Source organism: Rutidosis leptorrhynchoides, chromosome 4, assembly GCF_046630445.1.
Source record: "Rutidosis leptorrhynchoides isolate AG116_Rl617_1_P2 chromosome 4, CSIRO_AGI_Rlap_v1, whole genome shotgun sequence".
Taxonomy (NCBI): domain Eukaryota; kingdom Viridiplantae; phylum Streptophyta; class Magnoliopsida; order Asterales; family Asteraceae; genus Rutidosis; species Rutidosis leptorrhynchoides.
In genome coordinates, this window is record NC_092336.1 from 376,704,073 (window position 1) to 376,723,048 (window position 18,976).

Consider the following 18,976-nt stretch of genomic DNA (forward strand, 5'->3'; position numbering starts at 1 on the left):
ATAATAATAATAATAATAATAATAATAATAATAATAATAATAATAATAATAATAATAATAATAATCAAAATATCAATATTAGTATTAGTGTAATAATAATAATAATTATAATAATAATAATAGTCAGAATACTACCTTTAGAGGAATAAGCTTCAAAAATAAAACTAATAAGCTGCTTCAACACGAGTTCGAACCTGTGACCTCCCACTTAACAAACACCCACCCAACCATTTAACCACTCATTATTTCGTGTAATAAATAGCACGTTTAATTACTTTAACTCGTATTTTGCTATTGCCTTTTTAAACCCAATTAGTGAATCGTATAGCAAGTCTAAACGTTCACCAAATCCACAATAAGTGGTCTAAGAGATGATATATAAACTGACTCGAATAATAACAGTTCGATATCATCTTCCTTGAAGTATCATCATCATTTGGCCCAAAACATAAAACATAATCCAAATCTCGGCCCAACATCACAAACCATCACGGCCCAATTTACTAACACCAAGTTTACGGCCCTTTTAATAAAATAAAATAAAATAAATGAACCATGATGGCCCAATCTATAATCTGCACATCGATTCATTCCAGGAAAAAAATGTCGTGGGTCTACATGTTTCCCCTCATCATCTTCATTATGATTATAATATATACATCATCATATCATAATCATAATTCATTAACATTAACAACATCATTATCATCATCATCTATTATTCTCATCATCATCGATCATCTTCATCATCATTATGATCATCATATCCGTATCATAATCATCATCAACATCATCTTCTTCGTCCTCGTACATCATTCATCATCACCATGCATCGTAACATCACCATCATCATGTCATCTTTTTCATCGTGATCAATAGAAAATGAAGCATATCAGCAGTTTGAATTGAGACAGAAACATGGCAGCTGCAGGAACAGGTAGGGGTGTTTGGCTCTGGTTAACCAGAAAACATGAGAATAACAGCAGCATACGTGGCTGTAGGTGGGTTTCGTTGGGCTATTTTGGTGACGGTTATAGGCTGCAACAGTAGTAGCTAGATGACGGTTTAGAGGTGTTTCAATAGCGTTTAATGGTGGTTTCTCCGAACAGCAGTAGCAGTTTTGTTTCGGTGGTGCTTTGGTTTGAGTGGTGGTTTACCGACGAAGAAGAGGGTGGTTTTCAAAGTTCTCGAAGAAGAATTGTAGAGAGAGATGATGGTGGTGTGAGCTGTAGGGTGTAGTGGTGGTCTTGTGGTGGTTAAGTGGCGATGGTTGAGGGTGTAGAGTGGTGGTGGCTCACGGTTGTTGGAGCTTGATGGTTCATCAAAGTTCAAATGAGGGTGATGGTTGTATCTAATAACTCTTCTAAGTATATGTATATATAGATAGAATATAACAATTAAATATAATTCAAGTAGCACCAAAAACAGTGATTAACAAATCAAAATGTCACGAACATATAAACTATTACACTGCCGACACCTTTTACGGACTGGGTTTCGTCCTCCGTTGTTAAACACTGGCGGATAAGAGTCTTCAGAAAAATCCCATATTTTTAAATTAACTATATTTATTTATTTTGGTCATTATAGCATAAAATTCGATCACTAACTATTAAATAAAAATTACATTAATTATTCACTCCCAACCGCAAGTAAAATACAAAAAGTTTTAAAATTTATCTAATAACTTCTAAATGTATTATTAATAAGCCTATTATTTGTAAAACTCATTTTTTTGATCACCGTTTATTTTAAAATCACATAAGTTCCTTTTTAACTCGCTTACTATTAATCGAATGAAAATTGAGCGTTTAATAGCTTCGAAATTACAAAATATATATATTATATATACTTTATTTATATATAGATTATTTTTATATATTACTACCTCCGTCTCATTCCAATAGGCTAGTATTCCATTTTGAGTTGTCCCATTATGATAGTCCACTTCCATAAATAGAAAGGAAAGATGATATTTCATTAGTGGATTTGGAGAGAGAAGATATTTCATTGGTGGAGAAATGAAGTTAGTGGGATTTCCTAAAACTGCGTGTTTTTTGTCTGTGGACTATTGGAATGAGACGGAGGTAGTATTATTATTTTTACAAAATTAATTATAACAATTACGATATATACTATTTCATATTATTATATACAAATATATATGCATATCCATTTACAAGCAATCGTATCGTGAGTCGTTGGGAACAGTCAAAGGTTAAATGAATTGATGTAAACAGTTAAAATTTTTGAGACTCAACATTACAGACTTTTCTTATCGTGTCAAAAATATTAAATCGTATCGAGAGTTTGGTTTAAAAATTTGTCGAAATTATTTAAAGATCAAGTTTAAAGTTGGTCAGAAATTTCGGGTCGTCACAATATTTGCCCTTGCTAACTCATAGAAAGGAATAATAGATTTAAGCCCAGTATATATAAATTAAACAATCAGCTTCTCCCGTTGATATCCTGAATTGACGTTTTGCGGCCTAACGACACCGCATAAATAAACCGTCCGATTCGGGCATATCACGGGGGTAGTCAATTTTTGGCGCCGTTGCCGGGGAGCGGTAGTACGATTTGGAGCCTGTTTAGATTAGTTAGTTTTTACGAGACCCTTTTGACTGAGACTAGCTTTGTCAGAAGTTACTAGTTTATCGTAGTTAGGTTAGATAATATTAGCTTAATTTAGATTAATTAAAAGTTTAAAATGGACTTCCTTATTAGTGAACCTTTAGGATGGTTTAACCTACTTAGACAGTTAAGAATTCTTCCGACACATCCTTTCTTCTATCCGCTATCATACATTGTACCCATCCGATGAGATCCACACTTATCTGTCGATAGTTCGACGATGGCCGCACGCAGCACTCTCGCTGACATCACCAAACCCTCTTTAGAAGGACGAGGAGGACCGATACTCTATCCAGAGGTTAACGGAGTGTCTTTTGTGCTTAAGCATAGCATCATACAACTCATCCAGAACCATTTCCAGTTCCATGGCTTACCAATTGATGATCTCAACTCTCGCTTAGATAGATTCCTCTCCCTATCCAGCTCATATAAGCAAATCGGGGTTGAACAAGATGCAGTTCGTCTATATCTGTTCACCTATTCCTTAACTCTTCATGCAAAAACCTAGTTCGAGGGGTTAGAGCCCAATTCTATCACCTCATGGGAGGAAATGACAACAACTTTCTTAATCAAGTACTTTCCCCCATCAAAACAAATCAGACTTAAGAATGATATCATAAACTTTCAACAAGAATACGATGAATCACTCTACACTGCATGGGAAAGATTCAAACATTTGCTTCGAAGATGCCCGAACCACCGTCTTGAGAGCTCTAATCAGATTTTGACCTTCTACAAAGGTCTGAATCAGAACAACAAGTCTACTCTTGATGCTGTTTCTCTAGGTAACTTCATGAAATTCACTGCTGATGAGGCCTGGAGATTGATCGAGGAGATGACTATGCACCATCACGATTGGAACACGGAAGAGCACATTTCATTAGCAACACCGATTTCCGTCTCTGATCCTATCAAAACCATCAAATTTCTCTCGAACCAAATAGAATACCTTACCAAAGAATTCGAAGAGCTAAAGAAACTCCCGCAACATGTGTCTCAAGTGCAATTATGCCAGAATTGTACTGACCCACATCCGGCCAAGGTATACGAGGCTTAATATGAGGACTATGTTGTCTACTCCGATAAGATCCTAGCTCATCCACCCAACCCACCCACTAAACCCACTACCCCACCAGAGACAAGTCCAGACAATGTCCTACTTCGAATCATCCACATGATCACAGCAAGACAAGATGCAGCTGACTTAGTTATGACTAATCGTTTGAGTAGTCTTGAAAATTAAATAAGCCAGCGAAATCAACGTCTTGATTCTCTAGGTTGTCCTAAAAATGACTCAAAGGTAGCACATAGCCAACCTTCAGTTTCTTCTAAGGAGAAGAAACTAACTAATATGTGACGACCCGGAAAATTTCGACTAATTTTAAATCAAACTCTCGATACGATTTAATATTTTTGACACGATAAGCAAAGTCTGTAATGTTGAGTCTCAAAAATTTTGAACTATTTTCATATATGCAATTACCCATCTACCATTTCCGACGATTCACGAACAATTAATTGTAAATGGATATGTGTGTATATATATATATATATATATATATATATATATATATATATATATATATATATATATATATATATATATAATAATTTGAAATATAACTTGAAGTATTATATGTTGTTGTTATTAAAATTAATTATGTAAAATAAAATAAAAGTAGGATATTATAATAATTATTATTTAAAATATATCTCTATATATAAATAAAGTATATTAAAAATAAATATTAAATGATTTTAATACTCGTTTGATGTTTCGATTGATATTAAGCAAGTTAAATTCCAACTTATGCAATTTTAAAATAAACGGTGATACGAATATGAGTTCTATAAATTTTAGGCTTATTAAAAATGTGTTTAGGAACTATTTGTTAAGTTTTAACACTTTTTATATTTTACCCAGAATTGAGAGGGACAATTGGTGTAATTTTTATTTAACAAATTAAGGATCAAATTTTATACCATAATGACCAAAATAAATAAATATAGTTAATCTAAAAATTTGGGATTTTTTTGAATAATTTTATCCACCACTGATTAACCACGGAACGTGAAATCCAGTCCGTAAGAGAATAGTAGATGGCGGCTAAGGTTTTTAAACGTGTTACATGTCTGACTGATTACTAGTACTATTATATTATTAAAAAAAATTGATGTTTACACACATATAGACTTATGTATACATGAATGATTGGTGATCACATATAGCTCATATACAAATTCATCCTCCCTATTCTCCTGCAAATTACACCAATAACCGAACCCCACTCTTGACTTCAGTTGTCAAGCTTTAAAAATCGGATCATTTTGGTTGCTAACCTACTACTACTATCATCATAAACCGCATGATACTTGCTAAACCATCCACAACTATGATCACCTCCATCACCCACACACCCTCACCATCCTCAAACCGATCACCGAGAATCACCCACCTCACCACCGTCGGAGCAAACCCATTAAACCACTAGTCACCCACATCACCAGACCACCATTATAACCATCACTATCCGTCCTCACACTCTCTCCTTCCTCACTCTATTTTTTTTTTCTTTCTCGTCGTGATTATTCCACCATCTTCCAACACCACCATAACCTATCATCACCTATTTCATTTACATGAAAACCCACATTCACCGCTACTGTTGTTACTCTCTAATAATCTGTTTATGTTACATTTGAACCACCACTATCAACTAAATAAATCGAGCAACCTGCTGCATCTATTCTGTCTTTTATTTCTATTTTGAAAATGAAAATAAACCCACCACTATTCATCATCACTCCCGTAAACTACCACCAACAAACTCAGCTGTATGAATTTGATTCTGTTCCTGCAACGATGACAAGATGATAGATATAATATTGATGATGAGATGATGGCAAGATTAATTGATGTTTGATGGTGGTACAAGATGATGATAATGATGGTATTTATGTTTGATGTGATGATGACCGAAAAAGAATGACGATGCCCGTTAATGGAAATGATAACGTTTCCATGATGATTTAAAGAAAAAGATAATACGATATATATTTTATGTTGATGAGTATCGTGAAGAGGATGATGGTTATGGTGTGAAGAGAGACGATGATGATAATAGATTATATGATGTTGATCGATGACAGCGAATGATGGTGAGATCGTGATAAAGATGATATCATGAAGAACATTAGATATTAACTAACTGCTTCATTTTTCTTCTTCTTTTAATTGTTCCAGTCGTGCTTCTTGAGAGAACCAGGTTAAGCCGAATACATTTTGATTTAATTATTGGGCCGAAACTTGATTAAATCTTTGGGCCACGCGTTTCATTTTTCAGTTGGGCTGAGTCCATCTTTCTGTTGGGCCCAAAGTAAACATGGACCAGATTAAGGCAGGAATGTTCGGGTTAAATATAATTAAGGTGTTAATAATTTCAGAAAGTAGAGATTGATCAGTTGGTTAGGGGGTGTTTATGTGTTAGCGAGAGGTCTTGGGTTCGAGCCCGGGTTGTAGCATTTATATATATATATATATATATATATATATATATATATATATATATATATATATATATATATATATATATATATATATATATATATATATAAGAAGACGGACATTTGTATTAGGATAAATAGATTTGGTATATCAACTAAATCAGAAATGAGGTAACAAAGGAATGGTTAAAGGCGTTATTGGGTTAGCGGGACGTCGCGTGTTCAAATCCGGACTTGGGCATTTTTTTAGGGCTACTTTTTTGAGGTAGTATTACTATTACCATTATTATTATTATTATTATTATTATTATTATTATTATTATTATTATTATTATTATTATTATTATTATTATTATTATTATTATTATTATTATTATTATTATTATTATTATTATTATTATTATTATTATTATTATTATTATTATCATTAATATTTTTATTATTATCATAAGTACTAGTATTATTATTAGTAGTATTATTATCATTATGGATATTAAAATAAATATCAGTATTATTATTATTTGTAAAATTATTATTTTTATAGTTATTATTATTAGTAGTATCACTATCATTATAATCAAAAACTACTTTTATTATTGATACTATGTTACCAAATAAACATTTCGTATATAAAAATATACTTTTAGTAATATTACATATAAGTAAGTATTAATCACATTACCATTTTTATATAGATATTCATATATAACAAATTAAGTATTTTAATATAATATTAACCAAATATATATTATTATAACTATATAAATATTATTCATTATAAATGTATATACACAAATTAAATATATATATATAAAATATAAAATAAGTTATAATATATGAAATTGTTCAATTACGATTATAGGTATTAATATATATATAAATGATATAGGTTCTGTGACGACCCGGAAATTTTCGACCAAATTTAAAACTTAATCTTATATGATTTCGACACGATAAGTAAAGTCTGTAAAGTTGAGTCTTAAAATTTTGGAAATGTTTACATGAATGCATTTGACCTTTGACCATTTCCCGACGATTCACGAACAATGGTGCGTAAAGATATATATAAAATTTAATATGTCTAAGCTATTATACTATATTTATTATTAAAAAAATATGCATTATAATAACTAATAAGGTGGTATTATCATTTTTAATATTATTATTAGTAATTAAATTATTTAAAATTATCATTATTATTATTCATACCTTTACTTTTAGTAATATTATAAAATTTAAAGAATATTATTATTAGCATAACATTGTAGTCTTTATATTTATTATTATTAATAATATTATTATCAACATTATTATTATTATTAACAATTATTAATATTATTATTATTAATTATTATTATTAATTAGAATTTTATATATATATTCAAAATACAGTTAGGTATATAATGAAATACAAATACATATATGTAATTATCTAATTACAGTATGTAGACATATATATAAATAGGTATATACATAATTGTGTTTAAAGAATCAGATCCAGTTTCTGAGTTCGATTAAACTATTGTGAATTGATTTTTTTGTCCACAAAATCGTACCAAACATGGATACAACCATCAGAATGAATCCAAAGTCAGTTTCACATCTCTTTCACTTTTATTTTTCTTTTATTATATACTGCTGTCCTTCCTAAACGATTCTGTCAACCAACTAGATAGATTTAATGATGCAATTCAGTGTAAATGATACGAATAAAACCTACGTTATCCTTTAACACACCACACAAGCATTGCCACCTTTCCACCATCACCCTGCTATACTTTCTGTTTAATGCAAAAGCCGAACACCAACACAAATCACTTACTCGACATCTTCTGTAAACCCGCCATCATCATCAACCACAACCGTCGAGTACTTTACGGGTTCTACAACTTCTTATTTCTATTTCGTTTCAGCTCAAACCAACACCAAGTTCTTCTTCAATCATCAAAATCACAAAACCCAAAACAGCCTCATAAAACCACCACTTAACTCTCTAAATTACTGCTACTGCAGTTTGCCTTCATTTTCTATTTGGTAGAAACAAAAATCAAACAAGGTATTAAATAACTTTTTTTTGCGTGATTCTTTCTTTTCCTGTTCGATAAAATGAATACAATCAAAGGGTAATATAGAATGATGGAGTGCACATCCCTTTCTTTGATCCTTATGGCCGACACAAAAAATAAAAATAAATAAATATACTGCAACTTTACTCGCCTAATCTACTTCCTTTTACAATTGCCAACTAATCCTAACCCTACCACTTTAAGTATTAAACTCCTATTATTTCAAATCAATGGGGATTAGGTGGAATGTATCTTGGGGCCAATAAGCGAGAATCAAACAAACACCTACAATCTCGGTTGCTTTATTTACCCTTTATTTAATTGCTTGTGTACATCATGGTGGAAGAAAAACAGCCTAGCACGACCCTACTTATGATTTTTAAACTACTTTATATCGAGTGAATTCAAAAGCCGGGTCTACTAACTTTGGCATGATATCCAAGTGGAGACCCAAATTGTCTTTATGGGTTTTCTTTTTTTTATCAAAAAGTTGTTAGCATGATATCATGAGATGATGTTAATGATGTTACGAACATAAGATGAGACGATAATGATTATGCTAGTATCATATGAGAATGATGATGATTAACAATGATCATTGCTGCGTCTGTTTTATTTTCTGTTGGAACAATAACACAACAAAGAATGATGATGATTTGAATAATGGTGATCGACCGGTGGCTACTTCTGCTATATCTTTTCTATTTTTGATTGACCCACAACCCACGAAGAAGAGTATGAAATTGCTCCTGTTATTTTGTTTCCAGTTTAATTGGAACCCAAACCAAAAACCACTTAAATTTACTGTTCGATGTTTCTGTTATAACGTTAATAGATGATGATGGTGATAATTACTGATTATATGATGTATGATGAAAAGAAAATGATGCGATGATGATTAAAATAGTTGGTGCACCGAAAAGATTGGTGTTGGGCTGAGATAAAACTTGGGCTTGTGGATTGATAATGTGACAATATGAATCATCACATAAAAGGATGAATAATGATGTATGATACAGTATACAGTAGGATAACGATGGTCTTAGTATGATTGATGATGATTTAGGTTGGCTAATTAATAAGAAGAAGGAGAACTCTTAAAAACGGGCTATATAGTATTTAATCCGGGTTTTTAACAGAAAAGCAATGATAGATGGATGGTAGAGGGTGTGGGTGTTTAAGTGAGAGGTATTGGGTTTGAGCCTGGGCATGGATGTTTGTTTTTTTTTATAAAGGCTTGATACTTTAAGGTAATATTACTTTTATTATTATTGTTATTAATATTATTATTATTATTATAATTATTATTATCATTATTATTATCATTATTATTATTATTAATATTATTGATATTATTATTGTTATCATTAATTGATAAAGATATCATTTTTATTAAAACTATCATTTTATTCAACATTATTAGTATTATCATTATTTTTATCATTAAGATGATTTTTATTATTATAGTTAACATTAATTATATAAATTTACATATAACAAATTATTGATTTTTAAATATAATATTAAACTATATAAATATTAACTATTTTAAATATATACAAACTAGATATATAAGATATATAATTTAAGATATAATATATGAATTTATTCGATTACAATTATATGTATTAATATAAATATGAATAATATAGGTTCGTGAATCTGAGGTCAACCCTACACTTGATAAATGACGTTATATGTATTTTTACTACAAAATACATAATGGTGAGTTTCATTTGCCTTTTTACCCTGTATATTTTTGGGCTGAGAATACATGCGCAATTTTTATAAATGTTTTACGAAATAGACACAAGTAATTGAAACTACATTATATGGGTGAATGATCGAAGCCGAATATGCCCCTTTTGCTTGGTAACCTAAGAATTAGTAAACCGATCTACTAATTGACGCGAATCCTAAAGATAGATCTATTGGGCCTAACGAACCCCATCCAAAGTACCAGATGCTTTAGTACTTCGAATTCGTTTTTATCATGTCCGAAGGATTTCCCGGAATGATAGGGGATATTCTTATATGCATCTTGTTAATGTCGGTTACCAGGTGTTCAATCCATATGAATGATATTTTTGTCTCTATGCATGGGAAGTATATTTATGAGAAATGAAAATCTTGTGGTCTATTAAAATGATGGAAATGATTATTTATGTTAAACTGATGAACTCACCAACCTTTTGGTTGACACTTTAAAGCATGTATATTCTCAGGTATGAAAGAAATCTTCCGTTGTGCATTTGCTAATTTTAGAGACATTACTTGGAGTCATTCATGACATATTTCAAAAAGACGTTGCATTCGAGTCGTCGAGTTCATCAAGATTATTATCAATTCATTTATAGTTTAGATATATTATGAAATGGTATGTATGCCATCAACTTTCAATGTATTAAAAGTTTTTCTTTTAAAAAACGAATGCAATGTTTGTAAAATGTATCATATAGAGGTCAAGTACCTCGCGATGTAACCAAATGTATTGTATTCGTCCAGATGGATTAGGACGGGTCCTTTCAGTTGGTATCAGAGCGGTGGTCTTAGCGAACCAGGTCTTGCATTAGTGTGTCTAACTGATAGTCATTAGAATGCATTAGTGAGTCTGGACTTCGACCGTGTCTGCATGTCAAAAGTTTTGCTTATCATTTTTGTCGGAAATCATCTGCTTATCATCCTTAGGAAATTACCTACTCATTAGTCTTAGTCTAGACACGTTTTACTGCATTGACTGCATGAATAGTGTATAGACAAAATTCATATCTTAGCGTATCTGACAATTCATATCTTAGCGTATCTGTTACTGTAGACCTTGCCTGATATCTCTCGTAAATTTCTCCTTAATTTAAGGGATCCTGGTACTATATATATCTATGCAAATTATGCATTGAGAATACCATCCAACTATCAATTGCTGTCACTAAACTCTTCATACCAAAAATATTTCCTAAGATCGCGTAAGATGGCCTCTACGAATCGACCAAGTTCCTCTGACTCCGAAGACAGCGTGACAGGAGCACACCAACCAATCAACTACTGTGATTACTGGAGAAAATAGGGGTGGGTTCGCGACATACTCACCCTATGGAGAAGGGAAGAAGGTACTCCATATCATGAATCGAATCTACCACCTAACCTTGGAGTACTTGACCCGCTCACCGGTGAACCTGTTCGCAACACCGTTTATACCCTATTTGCAAGAATTTTTCGTCTTAAAGCTACCATTAACGGAACTAGAGAAGATATCCGACCTCTACTTCACACTGATAATCAACCAGGGTTAGTAGAAGAAGTTAGAGAACTCCAAGCTCGAGTATTAACTTTAGAGAGCACGGTATACAATTTGCAAGCACCAGCAGTATCACCAACACTAGTAACATCACCAGCCTCAGTACCAATGGCACCAGTACCACCAACAACCCAAGTTTCAATAATCCATGCCTCAACATCTCATTCTGTACCTCGAGTATAATCATCGTTCTACATCATTTATCTTCATTCGACATGGCGATTATGTAATCTCTAATGTTTTAGAGATTATATATTCTTGTTCTAATGGTAAATCAAATGAGTCTAATATCATATTGACTCATTAAATCCATGATTACATCTGAAGAAAATATATATGTATATATATTTTCATAAAGATTGTAATTAAAAATTCTTTCGTACAAACTGTTAATGATGAAAATATTTTAACGGGTAGGTAATACCCGAGGAATATTTAGATTTCACATTAATAAGTTACACTGTACATTCTTCGAATCTGATTCAACGGTCAATTACCATCCTACTTACATCCACAGATATACGAATCTGATTCACCACAGAATAACCATTTTCATTCAATTTCATATTTGGATTTTAATCTATCAGAATTCAACAAGTGGCATAATGAAGAACACATTTGACGAAATAAAAATTTGATAGAAACAAACAAATTAACTATGAAAATTTTTTTTTTGTTAAGAATCCACGCTAACTGTTTCCAGCTAACTGTTCCTAACTAACTGTTAATTCCGTATTACATTTTAATTATCGCAATTTATTTATCGCAATTTTAATTATCGCAATTTTATTTATCGTCATTTAATTTCTGTTATTTACTTTACGCACTTTATTTATCGTCATTTAATTTCTGTTATTTATTTTACGCACTTTAAATATCGGGACACGTATACAAGGTTTTGACATATCATATCGACGCATCTATATATATTATTTGGAATAACCATAGACACTCTATATGCAGTAATGATCGAGTTCTCTATACAGGGTTAAGGTTGATTCTATAATAATATATATAATTTGAGTTGTGATCGAGTCTGAGACATGTACACAGGTCACGATACATATTAATTAATTCGAATATTATAAATTAAACTATATATGAATTATTGAATTGCTAACTGTGGACTATCAACTGAGGACTACCAATATTGGACAATTAAAATGAATTAAAATATTGATTATAACATATGAAACTAAACAATTCTTCAAGTTTTCCACTTGATCTCATCTTAAACCTCATTTGTATCTTGACGATTACAATCTGCGTTCAAACCTTTCATGATTCTTGAAAACACCTCAATCAAGAGGATGAACCAACCGCACTTCATCTACGGAAGAAAAGATTAATGCATATAGTTATGCACCTGAAAACACTCGAAACCTGAGTAAACGTTTAACACGTGTCTGTGCTAGCTCCTTTGGCATTGTTATTACCGAAAATAACATTGCAACTCTTTTTCAAATTAGCCAATTTTGTCACAGCTTCAGCAAATCAACATCAACTTCCATTCAAATTAGCCTTATTATAACCTCGATATATAAGTTTGCCTGTCATCATCGTTACCGGAGAACCGTTTATATTTCACCACATTAGCAGTAAAACTTACCAGCAACTTCAATGAATTTGGACTTTTCGAAAAATCATTATATTCATTGAAACCCTATTCATATACTCATCCACATCTAGTAACGAGAATTGCCATACCAATTACCGAGAATCAGCAATCAGTATTTCGAATCTAGTAGCATTTCTAAATTACTAGTTATATGTATACATATAACAATTATCTCCTAGAATTACGATCTTCAATTCTGAAATTTTGAAAAGCACCCAGCCTACGAATCAATACATTGAACTTTGAAAAAACTGAATGAAGCAGCAGAAACTGTAGGCAACAGTAAACGACCTTAATCACCGAAAGTTTGATGATAAAGAATAGTATGTTGGAAAAGCTCAGAAAAGTTGGAACTGGAAAACGGATTGAGCTAACCATGAAAGAGACCAAGGACAAATACAAGGATCATACCCTATATTCAAAGAATCCAGGTAATTCTGGATCCGTTAAAATCTTTAGAGAATATCTTGTTCCGAAGTCATGTTAAAATCTTGCGAATTTTTTTTTCTTAATCAACCTTCGAACTTGGAAATTCCAAAATATCATCATAAATATCTTCGATATTTCTGAGGATATTTTCATAAATATTCCCGTCTGATATTAATTATCTCTCCGCACTATCTGTGATATATCATAAAAAGGAAACTATTTTAGTTTCTAAATTCTGAAAAAAATTCGAACTTAAATTATGAATATTTTTGAAGTAGTGTTGGGAACTGAAGCATGAGTTAGTATAATATAATGACACTTGATCAACGTGATTATATTACAGTAAGTCATGCTGAGTTTCTAATGAAACATGATGATTTACAGACTCTAACGTCATCATGTGCCATGTTACACGACTCTTCTATTCTATTTAAACCTCTAAAATATCAAGAAAATATTCCTTGATGATTCGGTCTTTTCCAGGATATTCTGGTAATTTAATAAATCAAGATCGTGCCATTACCATTCCCTTCTTAGAACATTAACAATGTTCATTCTGAAACTTATATCCTCGAATTCTGGACCAATACAAGAGATGCCCAATCGCAAGAAGCAGAAACGAAGGGACAAAGCTCCGAAATAGAAAGTGGAGTATAAATCGTAGCAAATAGGAGGGAGTATTAACTGTGGATAACAATGATTATAGGAAATAGAAATAGGGACATTGAAATATAAGGGGAGATATAAAGCCCAATAACAACACGGAAATTACAGACCGTGTATATCAATATTTATCGCAATATAAAGACACGGGAGAATTAAAAACACTATAACCCCAAGGGCGAAGTAAAAGAAAATAGATTCCTCCAGTAGAAGTTGGAAAAGGAGAATGATTGTTGCAATAGTCAGGATAAGGACAAGGATCAGAACTGGATTAAGCATTTTCACAATCTTGTGGATGTAAGAACCATGAAAGAAAGTATAGGAATAGTGAAAATTATGGAACGGGAATAGTTTAATTTATAATGGAAATATTAGACAGAGAAATCGAGGCAGATCACCGTATTTAATTATAGAGATCCTAATTTTCTTAAATCCCGAAGAATCAAATCTTTTGGATTTCGAAGATTTTCTTTAAATTCCTTGAATTCCGGAATTCAACCAAGACAACGTCAAAAGTTAAGACGCACCTTATTTTTCTAAATTCAACAGTGACTACATCAAAGTCAAGAGGAATCTTTATTTCTCATTTCACTCTGTTGGGATAGCTTCACTCGTACGCTCCACATAATCAAACCGTTTTATCTATATTAATCAATAATGAGAGAACTCAATTTATCAACTCATATTCGTCATGAAAACATTCTGATTGTTAGCCATGACCACTCCACTCAAATTTCGGGACAAAATTTCTTTAACGGGTAGGTACTGTGACGGCCCGGAAATTTTCGACCAAATTTAAAACTTAATCTTATATGATTTCGACACGATAAGTAAAGTCTGTAAAGTTGAGTCTTAAAATTTTGGAAATGTTTACATGAATGCATTTGACCTTTGACCATTTCCCGACGATTCACGAACAATGATGCGTAAAGATATATATAAAATTTAATATGTATAAGCTATTATACTATATTTATTATTAACAAAATATGCATTATAATAACTAATAAGGTGGTATTATCATTTTTAATATTATTATTAGTAATTAAATTATTTAAAATTATCATTATTATTATTCATACCTTTACTTTTAGTAATATTATAAAATTTAAAGAATATTATTATTAGCATAACATTGTAGTCTTTATATTTATTATTATTAATAATAATATTATCAACATTATTATTATTAATAATTATTAATATTATTATTATTAATTATTATTATTAATTAGAATTATATATATATATATTCAAAATACAGTTAGGTATATAATGAAATACAAATACATATATGTAATTATCTAATTACAGTATATAGACATATATATAAATAGGTATATACGTAATTATGTTTAAAGAATCAGATCCAGTTTCTAAGTTCAATTAAACTATTGTGAATTGATTTTTTTGTCCACAAAATCGTACCAAACATGGATACAACCATCAGAATGAATCCAAAGTCAGTTTCATATCTCTTTCACTTTTATTTTTCTTTTATTATACTTCTGTCCTTGCTAAACGATTCTGTCAACCAACTAGATTGATTTAATGATGCAATTCAGTGTAAATGATACGAATAAAACCTACGTTATCCTTTAACACACCACACAAGCATTGCCACCTTTCCACCATCACCCTGCTATACTTTCTGTTTAATGCAAAAGCTGAACACCAACACAAATCACTTACTCGACATCTTTTGTAAACCCTCCATCATCATCAACCACAACCGTCGAGTACTTTACGGGTTCTACAACTTCTTATTTCTGTTTCGTTTCAGCTCAAACCAACACCAAGTTCTTCTTCGATCATCAAAATCACAAAACCCAAAACAGCCTCATAAAACCGCCACTTAACTCTCTAAATTACTGCTACTGCAGTTTGCCTTCATTTTCTATTTGGTCGAAACAAAAATCAAACAAGGTATTAAATAACTATTTTTTTGCGTGATTCTTTCTTTTCCTGTTCGATAAAATGAATACAATCAAAGGGTAATATAGAATGATGGAGTGCACATCCCTTTCTTTGATCCTTATGGCCGACACAAAAAATAAATAAAAAAAATAAATATATATACTGCAACTTTACTCGCCTAATCTACTTCCTTTTACAATTGCCAACTAATCCTAACCCTACCACTTTAAGTATTAAACTCCTATTATTTCAAATCAATGGGGATTTGGTGGAATGTATCTTGGGGCCAACAAGCGAGAATCAAACAAACACCTACAATCTCGGTTGCTTGATTTACCCTTTATTTAATTGCTTGTGTACATCATGGTGGAAGAAAAACAGCCTAGCACGACCCTACTTACGATTTTTAAACTACTTTATATCGAGTGAATTCAAAAGCTGGGTCTACTAACTTTGGCATGATATCTAGGTGGAGACCCAAATTGTCTTTATGGGTTTTCTTCTTTTTATCAAAAAGTTGTTAGCATGATATCATGAGATGATGTTAATGATGTTACAAACATAAGATGAGACGATAATGATTATGTTAGGATCATATGAGAATGATGATGATTAACAATGATCATTGCTGCGTCTATTTTATTTTCTGTTGGAACAATCACACAACAAAGAATGATGATGATTTGAATAATGGTGATCGACCGGTGACTACTTCTGCTATATCTTTTCTATTTCTAATCGACCCACAACCCACGAAGAAGAGTATGAAACTGCTCCTGTTATTTTGTTTCCAGTTTAATTGGAACCCAAACCGAAAACCACTTAAATTTACTGTTCGATGTTTCTGTTATAACGTTAATAGATGATGATGGTGATAATTACTGATTATATGATGCATGATGAAAAGAAAATGATGCGATGATGATTAAAATAGTTGGTGGACCGAAAAGATTGGTGTTGGGCTGAGATAAAACTTGGGCTTGTGGATTGATAATGTGACAATATGAATCATCACATAAAAGGATGAATAATGATGCATGATACGGTATACAGTAGGATAACAATGGTCTTAGTGTGATTGATGATGATTTAGGTTGGCTAATTAATAAGAAGAAGGAAAACTCTTAAAAATGGGCTATATAGTATTTAATCCGGGTTTTTAACAGAAAAGCAATGATAGATGGATGGTAGAGGGTGTGGGTGTTTAAGTGAGAGGTCTTGGGTTTGAGCTCGGGCATGGATGTTTGTTTTTTTTTAATAAAGGCTTGATACTTTAAGGTAATATTACTTTTATTATTATTATTATTAATATTATTATTATTATTATTATTATTATTATAATTATTATTATCATTATTATTATTATTACAACTGTTATTATTATTAACATTATTGATATTATTATTGTTATCATTAATTGATAAAGATATCATTATTATTAAAACTATCATTTTATTCAACATTATTAGTATTATCATTATTTTTATCATTAAGATGATTTTTATTATTATAGTTAACATTAATTATATAAATTTACATATAACAAATTATTAATTTTTAAATATAATATTAAACTATATAAATATTAACTATTTTAAATATATACAAACTAGATGTATAAGATATATAATTTAAGATATAATATATGAATTTATTCAATTACAATTATATGTATTAATATAAATATGAATAATATAGGTTCGTGAATCTGAGGTCAACCCTACACTTGATAAATGACGTCATATGTATTTTTACTACAAAATACAGAATGGTGAGTTTCATTTGCCTTTTTACCTGTATATTTTTAGGCTGAGAATACATGCGCAATTTTTATAAATGTTTTACGAAATAGACACAAGTAATTGAAACTGCATTATATGGGTGAATGATCGAAGCCGAATATGCCCCTTTTGCTTGGTAACCTAAGAATTAGTAAACCGATCTACTAATTGACGCGAATCCTAAAGATAGATCTATTGGGCCTAACGAACCCCATCCAAAGTACCGGATGCTTTAGTACTTCGAATTCATTTTTATCATATCCGAAGGATTTCCCGGAATGATAGGGGTTATTCTTATATGCATCTTGTTAGTGTCGGTTACCAGGTGTTCAATCCATATGAATGATATTTTTGTCTCTATGCATGGGACGTATATTTATGAGAAATGAAAATCTTGTGGTCTATTAAAATGATGGAAATGATTATTTATGTTAAACTGATGAACTCACCAACCTTTTGGTTGACACTTTAAAGCATGTTTATTCTCAGGTATGAAAGAAATCTTCCGTTGTGAATTTGCTCATTTTAGAGACATTACTTGGAGTCATTCATGACATATTTCAAAAAGACGTTGCATTCGAGTCGTCGAGTTCATCAAGATTATTATCAATTCATTTATAGTTTAGATATATTATGAAATGATATGTATGCCGTCAACTTTCAATGTATTAAAAGTTTTTCTTTTAAAAAACGAATGCAATGTTTGTAAAATATATCATATAGAGGTCAAGTACCTCGCGATGTAACCAAATGTATTGTATTCGTCCAGATGGATTAGGACGGGTCCTTTCTGGTTCGTGAATCCGAGGCCAACCCTGCATTGTTCAGTATCGTCGTATGCATATTTTTACTTCAAAATATCGTATTGTGAGTTCATTTGATTCCTTTTCACTCTTTACATTTTTGAGACTGAGAATACATGCGCTGTTTTTATAACTGTTTTATTAAATGCTTTTGAGATATATTTTTGAACTGAGAATACATGAACTGTTTTTTTATAAATGATTGACGAAATAGACATAAGTATTCAAAACTACATTCTATGATAGAATTATTTGGATTCAGAGGT

The 18,976-nt window shown here is 31.1% G+C and overlaps 1 non-coding gene across 1 annotated transcript; it reads right to left on the reverse strand.

Moving 5' to 3' along the window:
* Nucleotides 1-3,232: 3,232 nt before the first annotated feature.
* Nucleotides 3,233-3,339, reverse strand: LOC139845848 (small nucleolar RNA R71). The gene has a single exon (XR_011758603.1). It is a non-coding gene; the product is annotated as a small nucleolar RNA R71 (small nucleolar RNA).
* Nucleotides 3,340-18,976: the final 15,637 nt, after the last annotated feature.